The 13101-nt window shown below is 36.2% G+C and overlaps 1 protein-coding gene across 1 annotated transcript in view; it reads left to right on the forward strand.

The window, feature by feature from the left end:
* Positions 1 to 2930: 2930 nt before the first annotated feature.
* Positions 2931 to 13101, forward strand: part of sgip1a (SH3GL interacting endocytic adaptor 1a) — a 72342-nt gene continuing 62171 nt past the window's right edge. Inside the window, exon 1 of the mRNA XM_052559382.1 lies at positions 2931 to 3036. The gene's annotated coding sequence lies outside the window, so the exon portion shown is untranslated. The remainder of the gene's footprint in view (positions 3037 to 13101) is intronic.

Raw genomic sequence — 13101 nt, forward strand, 5'->3', positions numbered from 1 at the left:
AAATAAACTTGAATTGAATTGGACTTATTTACCCAACAAATAAATAAATTGAAATAAACAAATAAATAAATGAGTGAGTGAGTGAGTGAGTGAATGAACAATCCTTTGAAATATATGCTGGTGTAAAAAGTATGACAACTATCCCTGGTCTCCAAAACAAATAAATAAGTAGGCCTCTATACTGAGATGCACCCGAAATGACAAAAAAAACCCTTGTATTTATTTATTTATTTTGGGGGGGTGTGGGGGGGGGGGTAATTATATATTATATATTCTTAGACCAAACCACACTTAACATTATTATGATTATCTTTGCATTTGACTGTATAACAAAATATCAAACTGGATGGCAGGAATTTTAAAGAAATTTTGTATTTGCATATGTCATGCGTTTTGGTTGTATCTAATAATAACATTTAGTAATTTTAAGTATCCAAAAATGTGTTATGCATTGAACTGTAGATTGTCAGAAGAGTTAACTGCACAGAGAGAATGATGCACTACATTTATCAACTCATCTGGACCGCACAAGTATTGAATAATGCTCAAAGTTATTAAATAACTTAAAAATGATGTGACATGGTGCAGCATCAGCTAGCTGCATAATTCTCTAAACGATTCTTTCCCTCCACCCACACCTCCCTGCATCCGCTCAGCTGTGTCTTCTCCAGGAAGAGAAGTGCAGTGCAGTGAAGCTGCCAGACAGAAGGAGAGATGGATAAAGCAGGGAGAGCAGGAGAAGAAAGGGAAGCTGTTCTTCCCTGAGGGACAATGCTCTGCCTCAAATGAGGAACCGAAATGCTTTCTGACATTTGGTGAATGCTGCATGTGCCTGGCCTCAGCTGGCCCACAGAATGAGTGAACACACACTCACACAAACACACACAAATTAGGCCTATGCATAAAAGAGCCATTTAGAAAATGCACTCATGTTTAGCCATCTTTATGCTTCATTTAGTGTGGTGGAATGTGTGCGTGATTTACATGAGATTTCTGCAGTGGTAAAAAGTGATGCGAACCTTACTTGAGAACCTTAAATGTCTTACTACCCCACAGAGAAGGCAGAGTGAGTGAGAGAGAGATCATGTAATGAGTTGTGACTGTATGATAACATGTTGGATGCTAATCATCCTCTGTCTCTCCCACAAACATCCAAGCCGCAGTACAGGCTGCGCTAGAACACATTGTCTTAGGCCTCTGATGATCTGCAGTTACTATGGCAACCTCATCATTGGACTGCATCTTTAACTCTTGCTTCAGTATGAAAATTTGGGATTTTTTTAAAGAAATGAAAGCTTGTCTTTTCATGCAAACACAAAGGTAATATTATTTCACATTTACATGAGGGTAGGCACATGTCATTTGAGCGTGGCTGCTGTAAGGATTTTCTATCAATCCAGGATTGCCTTGGTTATGCACTATGGATTTATTGATCTGTGCTCTGTACAGAGAAAATGACCCACAGCAATCAGTGTGACAACAAATGTATCTTTATTCAAAGACAATTCATCCAAATAAATAAGCTTCAGTGTTTACAAAATGTTATTGGTGTGTCTTCAGTTAGGCCTATTATTCTATTATAATTTGTCATATTTCGAGTCATATTTCTGAAAGTCATGAACATTTCAGTCAAATCTCAGATAATGAATTGTGTTTAATAGTATTCTGTGACTATGTGTGTGTGGTGTGTGTGTGTGTGTGTGTGTGTGTGTGTGTGTGTGTATATATATATATATATATATATATATATATATATATATATATATTAGTATATGTATGCTGGATAATCACTAAAATTTTTAGATATATTTATGTAGCACTGCTACAGTAAATACATTTCTAACGTGATATCTTCACTAATCCATATAATCTCAAAAGCAATGTACATAACATTTTAGTGCACTGGAGTATATTTTATAAAATAAAAAATAATGCCTGGATCATAAATCGATCCAATCGGTCTCTGTGTTTACATGAGTCTGTTAATCACGTGGCAACAGTTTCCTTTCGCTCTAACGGTAGTCACTTATTTATTTTGAATTAACTATACAATATTATACAGATTCTTTTTATTTTACAAAAAAATATAGTGTTGTCTGATTTGCGCCAAGGCGAAAGCGTTTTCTTTCTTTTTTTCAGTGAATGTTTGTAGTGTGAGATAGTTTGTTTATGTTGCAAAGGGCAGGTCCACACAAACACACACATATACACACACACACACACACACGAGGAGGTGGCGGTGTTTTTGAGGAAGCAGGAATCCGAGGAAACGTGGTAATGTGGGTTCATTGTGGGTTGTGTTTTAATTTGAAGTTATGGGAGGCGGTTCTGTTTTCATTTAGTTTGACGATGTTTTATTTCCTATTTTATTTCGACAACGCGGTGTCAAATAAATCATGTGAGCTTTGATCGTGATACACTGCACAAAACCATCAGCATTTCTTTGTCAGAATGGTTGACTGCATTGTCTTTCTGTACCATAACCAACTTGTTAACATGCTATAAAATATTTACTTTTTTAAGCAAAACTAGCTTGAGATATATATCTAGATAATATATGATTTTAGCTTTTTTTTCATACCCCTTCCATTATAAGTTTATTTTCCCCGTTACAGCTTTAACCCAAGATAATTTAGTGTGGTTTGGCTATTCACAACTTTTTCGGTTTAGGTTAAGATACTGAAACTGGCCTTTAGAACTGTGTTTTAGAAGCCATGGGTTTATATTTGACAGTCATGGTATTAGGGGTGAAGATGGATGTGGATTTGAGATGTGTAAGACTAATTATGGGGAAGTTTCTTTTTGAGTATTTTGTGATTCATGGTTAGAAAATTGTAGTTCTACACCCTTTGTGCTAGTGTACAGAAATGTGTTATATTTTGTACATCGTCTTTTAAAAGTGGATTAACAGTTGTGTTCTTGTCTAAATAGGTGATTTAACAGCAGGTGAAGTTTACCTACATGCGGGTTTACCTCATGGCAATCACAACATGTTTCCTTCAAACCTGTAGGACCTCAGATTTCAAGAAAGTCATGGTAAATACTTTGATCAGTAGCTGCATGACATTTATGGTGATCTATATTATAACCATTTAAAATGCATAGATTTAATCCTGCTAATGTTAGTGATATCCTCTATTTTTCTATTAAGGGTAAAATGTTAACACAAATAATAATAGGGATCACTCTACATTTTAACCTGGAGGCCTAAAGATTTCCAAGACAAACCTAATGGACAATAGCAAATGATGGCCAATGAATGATGGCAAAATCTGCTCAAGAAAGACTGACTCTTTTCAATTTTCCCCCCAAAATGTTAATTATTCCATCATTTTGTCTAGTTATTTCAAGCCTGTATGAGTTTCTTTCTTCTGTTAAGCACAAAATAAGATATTTTGAAGATTGTCTTTCGAACATGTTTGTTGTCTGTAGCCATTGGCAAGTCAACTGCTTGGTTACCAACATTATTTGTGCTCATCAGAAGAAAGCAACTCATACAGTTTTGGGACAACATGAGGGTGAGTAAATAATGACATCATTTTTATTATTTGGTGAAAAAATCATGTCCCAACACCAGGAGAATCCAAACTTATTCAACACAGAGGGCATAATTAATACTCTTTAGTCCAAATCAACCAAGTATTTTCAGAATTATGCGCATTCTCAGTTTTTTAAAAGCAGGCATGTCTTCTCATTAAGAGGAACCAGTGTAACCAGCTGCAGTAAGACAGACTGTAACAAGTAAGGACTTGTGCTGGTTATGAAATCCTCAGAGGTTTGCATTACTGTTAATGTTGTGGAAAACATGCCGTGTTCGGTAGCTTTTCAGATAAAGTGTATTATTTTCATGAGACTCTTTCTATTTTAATAATGCATTGTGAAGACTGAAGGGCGTGATGACAGCTCAGGTTGAATGGGCTAGTGTTTGCGGGAACTACTGTTTGCAACACCTTCTTGAGATCTGCAGTACACTACGTGACCCACTGCACACACTCAGCTCAGGTTACACATATCCAATATAGAGTAGCGTTTGCCCAAGACAAGGCACAAAATATGACCTTGTAACTTGCCAAGACATGCTTTCTCTGACATTACAGACTGTCCACTTTTTGCATTCAAGACTCTTTTAACTAACTGACCAGCAATGTTTCTTGAAATGCTTCTTGTTGTTAATGTTAAAAAACATATTGCTGTTGGGAAAAGTGAAATACCCCATGAATCCAACCTCTTAAGTGATCACTGTGTCATTTTTAACTAAAACAATCATCCAATGCAGTTTAGATTTTGTTAAAAACCCTGTTTGAGGGACTTTAATTTGTACTCTTGCAGAATCTAATGTTTATCATTCATAAAAAGAGAAACCATAAAAGGTACTTTTAGTTTAGTTTAATATTATTTAGTACTGCCCTGACTAAGCACATAATAAATGGATATAATAAATAAAGTATTAATTTATTTACATTTATTTATTTTGTGAATTAAGCAATGCTGCATTTTTTTTAAAGTTTTCTCACAGACTCATTTATATAAAGAAAATCAGTGGGAATGCGGATATATATATATATATATATATATATATATATATATATATATCAAACACATTATTTTTCTGTTTATTCTGGAGCAACATTAAAAGTTCAGAGTCCATGTACACATGCAGCTTAGCAAGGAAAATTGCTAAACTGTTTTTTTTTATTTTTATCAAATAATCTTTTTGGTTAACAGTTGATTACAACATTTTGCTCTGTTCTGTCATTTTACAATTTTGAGTCATTTCATTAGGTTTAATGAGATTTATTATAGTTTCAAATGATGATAAAGCATGATTCCTGTTTTTAATTATAGAAAAAAAGTGTTTTGCTGACACTCTTTTTTGGCTGCTCATGCCGTTCAGCTCACAATGAGGATCCATTTGAAGTCAGTACCATGTTTACTCACACTTACCTGAGGAAATCTAACAGCTGGTTAAAATTTGTGACACAGCCCAGCAAAAGTCCACATTAAAGAGAAATCGGAATCGCAAAAAGTCGTCATAAGAAGGGGGGGGGGCACTCGAAGAACGAGGGGAACTATCAGATCGTTTTCTGAAATCTTGCAGTCACACAGCACAAATACATGACGCAGTTTGGAAACAAATCATTTTTCATTTGAGATGGTTGAATGCCTAGCAACAGCTGTGCTATTAATTAAGAAGATTATGCAAGTGACAGTGATTCAAACCCACTTTAATTGAAACAGCGATGCTGCCACTGCTCAGACGTTTTTTTGCTTGTTCTCATGTCAACTTGGCATGACAGAGTGACATGATGTTGCAAGGTGGCTGTAACCCAAACCAAACCGTTACGTACGTCATACTTGTCATACCGCCATCGCAGCCTCTGTTGACCCAGTCATGGCTCAGCGATAGTTGCCGCAGCTGCCGTATGCCTGACTTCTTTCACGTCCCATAAATCAGCGCTCTATCCCATTGAGCATTTGGCAGTGTCCTGTGACCTTGATTCTCAAGGTTTAACAGCTCCTTGCATTTCTACAAATGCAAAGTTTGGAAGAGCAAGGAAAACATATTTGATAAATGGCTCCCCAATTTATCTTAGAAAAGGTTTATCCCTGAATGAGGTGAGGGAGGTCAACAGGAGAGGCCTTTGTGGGTTTGCACACAACCACACACACACCCAAATTAATAGAATGGAATATTGGATTTATTGTAGCTCTCCTGTATCTCAATGTATTTAAAAGTTAAGTTAAATGATTAGAGGCCCTCAGCAAACTTCCAAGTGGGACACAATAGGGTTATAAAAATTGTCTGTCCGTCCATACCTTAAGTCTTTTGGTGTTGACATGCATCTTTTCTTCTTCACCTGCTTTTTATTGCGACCCTGCTAATGAGGTAATGAGCATTTCGCTGTCCAGTGGTCATGATTTAATTTAGCTATTTTTGTATTGCATTAGTTTTAAAATTTCCCACATATTTTACATAATAATTTTCAACTTTAGTGCTAAATCTATTTTGGCACATTTTACCAGTAAAAGTAAACCTGCGTATGAGGCATTTTTCACTTCCAGACCTTCACTTACAAAAGATTATATACTAAATTAATATTAGTTATGATTGATGTGGTTTGGCATTGGTGAAATGTGCTTGAAAAAAAAAAAAAAAAAAAAAAAACCTATGACCAAAATATCACCTTGCATAATTATTATGGCTGCTCCGATCACGATCAGCCGATCGTTATGTGCATCTCGTCAGTAAACCCGGTTCTCTAATCAGCGGTAAATTCCCTCAGGTGCATGATTTCACATAGAGCAGCTGTTACTACATGGAGCCATTGTTAACTGAGAAGATGCGCAAATCCACTTCATTTTCAGCGTTTATTTGCGCATCTTCTCAGTTAACAATGGCTCTGTGTATTAACAGCTGCTCTATGTGAAATCACGCACCTGAGGGAATTTACCGCTGATTAGACTAGAACCGGCTTTACTGACGAGATGCACATTAACGATCGGCCGATCGTAATCGGAGCAGCCCTAATAATAATTATGGATGCACTGTATACAACACAAATACAAAAAATATTAACAAATACATCAAGAAGTTTACTGAAATCATAATTATTTTATTCAACACACAGTTTTGTAAACTTCTGGAATCACAAAATTAACTGTGGTAAATTTGTATATTGACGGACTCATTTTTTGATAATAGAAAAGATCACAAACAAGCAGTTTTGACATATTTGTATTTATTTATTCTTTATTTGACTGGGACAATTGACAATAAAATATTACCCCAAAATTAGCTATAGAGCAAAATTTAATCAGCATAACTAAAGCAGAAATGCTGGAGAAAATAACCTATCCTATGTAATATTCTATATGGCTGCCTTTATTGTGTTGGACAATTGTGTCTATGTATGATGAAATAACAGTGGAATACTTTAGAAAGCTTCAGTTAGAATAAGCTAAAACCAGCAAATTATTTTACCTATTTAACTATTTTATTCTCAAGCTATTATTCTGAAATCAAACAGATAACCAAATAAAATGTATTAATCAAAATTTATATTTATCACACATACATGTAGTTAGTTGGTTGGTCAGTTAGTTGATGATGTTTGGTCAAGTTCATATTTGAACTGACTAGGCCAGCAGAGAAAATCATTATGTTTTAGCCTTGCCGGGTGGAAAAGCATGATAAAGAAGGTGCTGGAATATTCTTGGTGAGTCGTGTTTTAGGTTAGATGATTCAGTCTTGAGTGGGATGAAGCCTCATATACTAATACAGTTCTTGGTGAGAAAACGAAGGAAAGGAAACCCATTTTAATCTCTTCATCGTGTTTTTGCACATGTAACAAAAAATGTCATAATGTTCTATCACATGTTAGTTAACTGGTCATAAATAAGCCAGATTACCTACAAGCATAGTCTTTTCCAGCTTCTTTGTGTGTTCCTTTAAAGCTCCTATGGTTTGCCACACTGCCTCAAGAAAGGGGAGCAGACACAGTCATTTCTTTTTCATGTCAATGCATTTTTCTTAGTGTGTAGGAGTGCCCTACATACAGGTTCCCTAGTGGTTCTGCCAGATATCTCTCCTTCTAGCATTACAATCTCATGAGATCCGACCCCTGTGATTGACCTAAGCAATATGGGGTCCATCAGAGGGTCATGCGGCGGAAGTGATTCTTCCTCTGAGTCTAGAAATAGAGCTTGCCCAAAAGTGTCAGTTCACTGTGCATTTATTTAGTTTGAGAAATCCCACATCTATTACAGAGACCTGGTTTTTTGCACCAGTTAGGCACTTCTTCGTCATTACATACGCACAACCCAAATCTTAAAGTAATCCAATCGTAATTGGAGAAGAGTATGCGAGGGTTGAGGTGGAAAAGCTTCGTTTTATAATGATAGTAACTAGTAGAAAAGTAGATAGGACTGGAAACAATACTGAGTGATAATTGGATTGGTACATGCAACGCAATCACTTAAATAATAATAAAAAAAAAAAAGTCCTTTAAGGCAAGTTATTTAACTTGGGCATCTTTTAAACGCCTCTTGGGCTGTTATTTTAAACAAGCTTACAAATAAATATATTTGACATCACCAATGAAATGTGACAGCTGTCTTATAAATGTTGATTCTTAATCTCAAATAGTGTTAAAAAATGTAACTATTTTTCACGCTAAACCAGTATAATAACAGCAGCTGCAGTGATTCGATGAGTTAACCAATTAAATTAAATTAAATTTATGCATTTAGCAGACGCTTTTATCCAAAGTGACTTACAGTGCATTCAGGCTATCAATTTTTACCTATCATAATTAGTGATTGGTTTATTTATTTATTCAGAAGGCGGGAGTATTCCGCCAAACTGCACATTTCATTTTTCCCATTCTTAACCATTTGACACATACGATCACACTGGTGTGATCGGTCTTGGCTGGTCCATGAAGCGTATGATCACACCGGACGCGCTGAGCGCTTGCCATGTTATCACACATATTCAGTATTTTCAACCATTTAATGCTTATTTTGCCATATCTTACGAGCTATGAGCCTCTCATATTTAAATAGCAATATTAATTACCACATTTGCCTTTTCACTCTCTCTACACTGCGCATGTAAACTGCCAAAACTCAAATTCAATCGCAATTCCTTGTGCATTTGAATTTCCAACGTCTACACGGAAACCTGTCAATCAAGTGACAGGGGCGTGTTTGCATTGGGAAGTGATGTCACTCACAGTCGATGGTTACAAAAGAGGCAATTGATATAATATTTAGTTTCATTTGTAATGACTGTATATATACACATTTCCCTGAACTAAGTGCATTTCTGCCACTATTATTATGTTTAAATGAAAAATGAAAGGAGGCAGTGGTATTTCATATCCTTTTTCGTTTTATTGTAAATATACAGTGAGGAAAATTGCAGTAGCCAAGGCGAGCTGACATGTTATCAAGTACGCTACTGTTTGCAGAATGACCGGACCTGCGTCCTAGCAGACATCACACTCCTGAGTCGAATGCACAAAGTCTGAACTACTGAGGATGCAAGTCCGAAATCAGCGTACTTTTTATTGAGAAATGCACGCAGACCTACGTCACCAGTCTATTTGCCTAATCTTCCCGGTGTTACGGTTTAACTGGTTACAGTGTTATCTGGTGACCAACTTCCTGGTTCAGGTCTCCGCTGCAGATGTGCTGGAACGCCGGAAGCAGATTTGGTGATTCTGAAAGCACAAACTGACGCGATATTAAGTGTTTAATAAACGCAGACTTGCTCATTGTATGATTCAGATATTCTTGTAAAGATTACAAGTTATTAGTATGATCGCCCGTTTCACGGCTGAAATTAGTAGGATAAACAAAAAAATAAAAATAAAGTACGTCTGTGTTGGTGTGGGTTTCGAACACTGCGTGCCGTGAGACGACAGTCACGAACCACCGAGCTACCAATCTACACCGAATCAGCTCCAGATCTCTAGATTCAAGACAGGACTCTCGGCATCAAATCGTGCAGCTGCTGAATCAAGGAAATGTGACCGTGTTAACTTGTGACCTGTGTTTACCTATTATGAAAATAAACCATAGCAGAACACTGACTACATTTTATGGTTCATGATGTTAAAGAATATTTCATAACACCTCAGACAACTGTACATTTGTGGCTACTGTGATTTAATTATAAACACTATCGTTAACTCATATTTACCATAGTAAAAACATAGTGCATTTTAGTATGATTGAAGATACAAAAATTGTATATGTGACTTGTATATGTGCATTCCCAGAAGAGATGAGAAATGGATTCGTGTTCAGTACCACAAAAAGAACAAAGTGTCAATATCAGGAAACATATTTTTTAAGTAAAGCTTCACAGGATAGAAAGGGTGAAGTAATTTGTAAGACACACCCTTAACCTTATTGGTTATTAAGTGCTGAGATTACAAAGTCCACACTAATTAATTAATTATTTATTTATTAACGTCGACTGTGAGTGACGTCACTCCCAATGCAAACATGTCCAATAAAATGGCCCCACCCCTGTCGCTTGATTGACAGGTTTCCGTGTAGACGATGGAAATTCAAATGCAAAAGGAATTGCGATTCCATTTGAGTTTTGTCAGTTTACATGCGCAGTGCAGAGAGAGTAAAAAGGCAAATGTGGTAATTAATATTGCTATTTAAATATGACAGGCTCATAGCTCGTGAGATATGGGAAACACAATTGCAAACAGACTTTGCATTTCCATTTAAAATTTGGCAGACACTATGTGTTCGCTTAAACGAAAATGCAAACGATAATGCGCGATTTGCATTTGTGTTTGGATTGTCACATTTTATGCCTCCACAAGTTGAAAACGCAATTGCAAATACAATTTGCAATTCCTTTTGAATAATGCCCGGAATAGCATTCCATTTGATGGTTTGGAGTCATGTGGATTACTTGGGAATTATTGTGATTTTTTTATCAGCTGTGCAAACTCTCATTCTGAAGTCACCCATTCACTGCAGAGGATCCATGATGTACTGCCAAATCTCTTTACATAAAGAAACTCATCCATATCTTGGATGGCCTGAGGCAACAGTGCATTTATGTATGAAATATTCCTTTAACCATAAATAAGCGTATATGCACTTACTGTGCCCAGTTGAAGGGAAGTATACTCTGCTTTAGGTGTGGAGTGAGAAAGATGCGGGAAATGAGATTGGGGAGGGGTACAGAAGTACATTTACTGCGTTGTTTATTCAGGCCTAAGGTCACATCTAAAACCGCTAACTGCTGTGTGTAAAACTAAATCTATATATATATACAAACACACACACAGACACAGAGTATAATGACACCAGACTATTAGAGGTCCTAAACTGAGACCCTCTCTAGAGAATTCAAATTATAAGAGTGGCGTGTTAAACTTTTCCACTGTCTCGTTCTCAGCTCTGCTCTCGTGGACAGTCAACACACATGATCTTCTCGCTAAATCATGTGAGTGAAGATGACAAAAATCTTTAGAATATCGGTATATGTGATGCTGATTGATTGGATGATTGCAGCATTATGTAGTCTAATATTTTGTTATAATGACTTCAAAACTGTACATTATACTGCAGTTCCTTGCAGGCAGTCAAGATTATGGCTCTCATGGCACTTTCTTCTCATTAAATAAAGTAATTTCAACTCATATCAGTATTTCATGGCAATTTATTATTTATTCAGCAAGACATCATGCAAGTATAATGTTCAGTCTGCCGCTCATTATCACAAAATAAACTCCTTCAGGATGATGCAATACTCCTCTGCTTCCGTTGGGGTCCTGTTCACCCTGTCTGGATTTATTTTGTGATAACGACTGGCTCAATGTACATTATTCTTTTGATTATGTCTTTTCCCTGTGAATATATCGCTAATAACATCAGTTGGTTAAGATAAGTAGAGAAATCATTTATTGCAGTCATTGAAATAGTTTTAAATTATTCTTTAATAAGGTGAAGAAAACAGTATATTGCTTCATAATGTGTGGTTTATATTAGGTCATTGCTAGATTCTTATACATATGCTATTTTTATTTTTTTATATTGTATGGGGAGACATTTTGAGACAGAGGGAAGATAATTATTGGTACTAATAGAAATTGGAGTAAAATGTATTCAATTTTAAAGGTGCTATTACTGTGATTTAATTGATAGGAAGTAGGAAATGTCAAGTATAGGAATGGAAAAATAAAATGGTTTGTTAAACATGCAGTTAAGTACACTGACTGTATGCATCAATTATAGAATACTTATGCATACTTACAGCTTAGTGTCTTCTTAGACTTAATGATGGTGTCTTTTTACATTTAATAGCAGTGTCATGGTAAACATATCTTGACAGGTCTGTCATGCACATTTGAATTCTTCTTTCACCACGCATACTTGAAACTTGGCAGTCAGTGACGAACTTTTGTTATATGGACGAAAGCATTTTTATTATATTGATAGTAATTCTTTTTTAATTCCACAGGGAAAAAAATGTATGAGATTTGACGTAAGGGTGGCATTCTGTTTAAATGATTCAATTATGTGTAGAATGACTGATCTGATTTGATTGTCTAAACTTCTGCCAGAGGAATCTAGACAGCCACATTTTTTAAGCTACAGTAATCATGCAACTTAATTATCGAAGACACAAGGGAGTTGCATTAAAAATACATTGGGCTCAACAATCTGAGACGGCACGTTAGTCAGTCTGAATGGGCATGACGTTTGATGTCTGTACTCTTCAGACAGGCATACAAAGAAAAGTCATCATCTACAATTCTAGAACGTGATGGGTTCCTTATCTCTTCACTGCACTTACAGCAATACTGATTCAGACTGGCTTGCCTGAGATCATAACCTCTCTTGAACCCAAGACTACTGAAGGGTAACTTTTAAACACGTCTGCACGTGTGGAAAGTCCCCACGTCTTCATAAGCTTTGTGTAACTGTCTCTCGTTCCGTTGCCGATGAGCGACGATGATTACGGGAGTGACCAAACCAAAACAACATTCCTGGTGCAGAGCGATGGCACAGATTAGCGGCGTGCATGTTTGCTCCTCTCCTTTGCCTACGTGCGGTTTGCCAAGCAATGCCCTCTAGAAGACGGACGAGGGTCGTCTCACACTTTCACACCCTCATCAGCTCACTTCCTGCCTACTTGCTGACCAAAAGGAGTTGAGCTAGATGAGTTCTTAGAGCATATTGCAGCATCTCATATCAGGAACAAATGCTGAATATCAACTAAAACAGAAAAAAGGTTCAAATGAGACTTAAGTTACTTAAACTGTAAACTTAAATTTGTTTGTCAGAGTATGTTTCATTTAAGCGATTGACCAGCAAACATCACCTTTCCTTTTTAGCACTGACTTTGTTCATTAGCTCTAATAGTTCTGACTGAGATAAAAAGATATATAGTTAATATAAACTATTTTTTATATCGTTAACAGGAAATCAGCTTTCGGTTATGCCAGTGAGTTGTTGATGTTATAATTTTGTTGTAAACACCTTATTATTATGTTTTTTTATTCAGACAGATTATGTTATGCATGACATATGTTATGCTTCTTTCTTTGCATGAATATTTTG

Source organism: Carassius gibelio, chromosome B6 (assembly GCF_023724105.1).
Source record: "Carassius gibelio isolate Cgi1373 ecotype wild population from Czech Republic chromosome B6, carGib1.2-hapl.c, whole genome shotgun sequence".
NCBI classification, from domain to species: Eukaryota; Metazoa; Chordata; class Actinopteri; order Cypriniformes; family Cyprinidae; genus Carassius; species Carassius gibelio.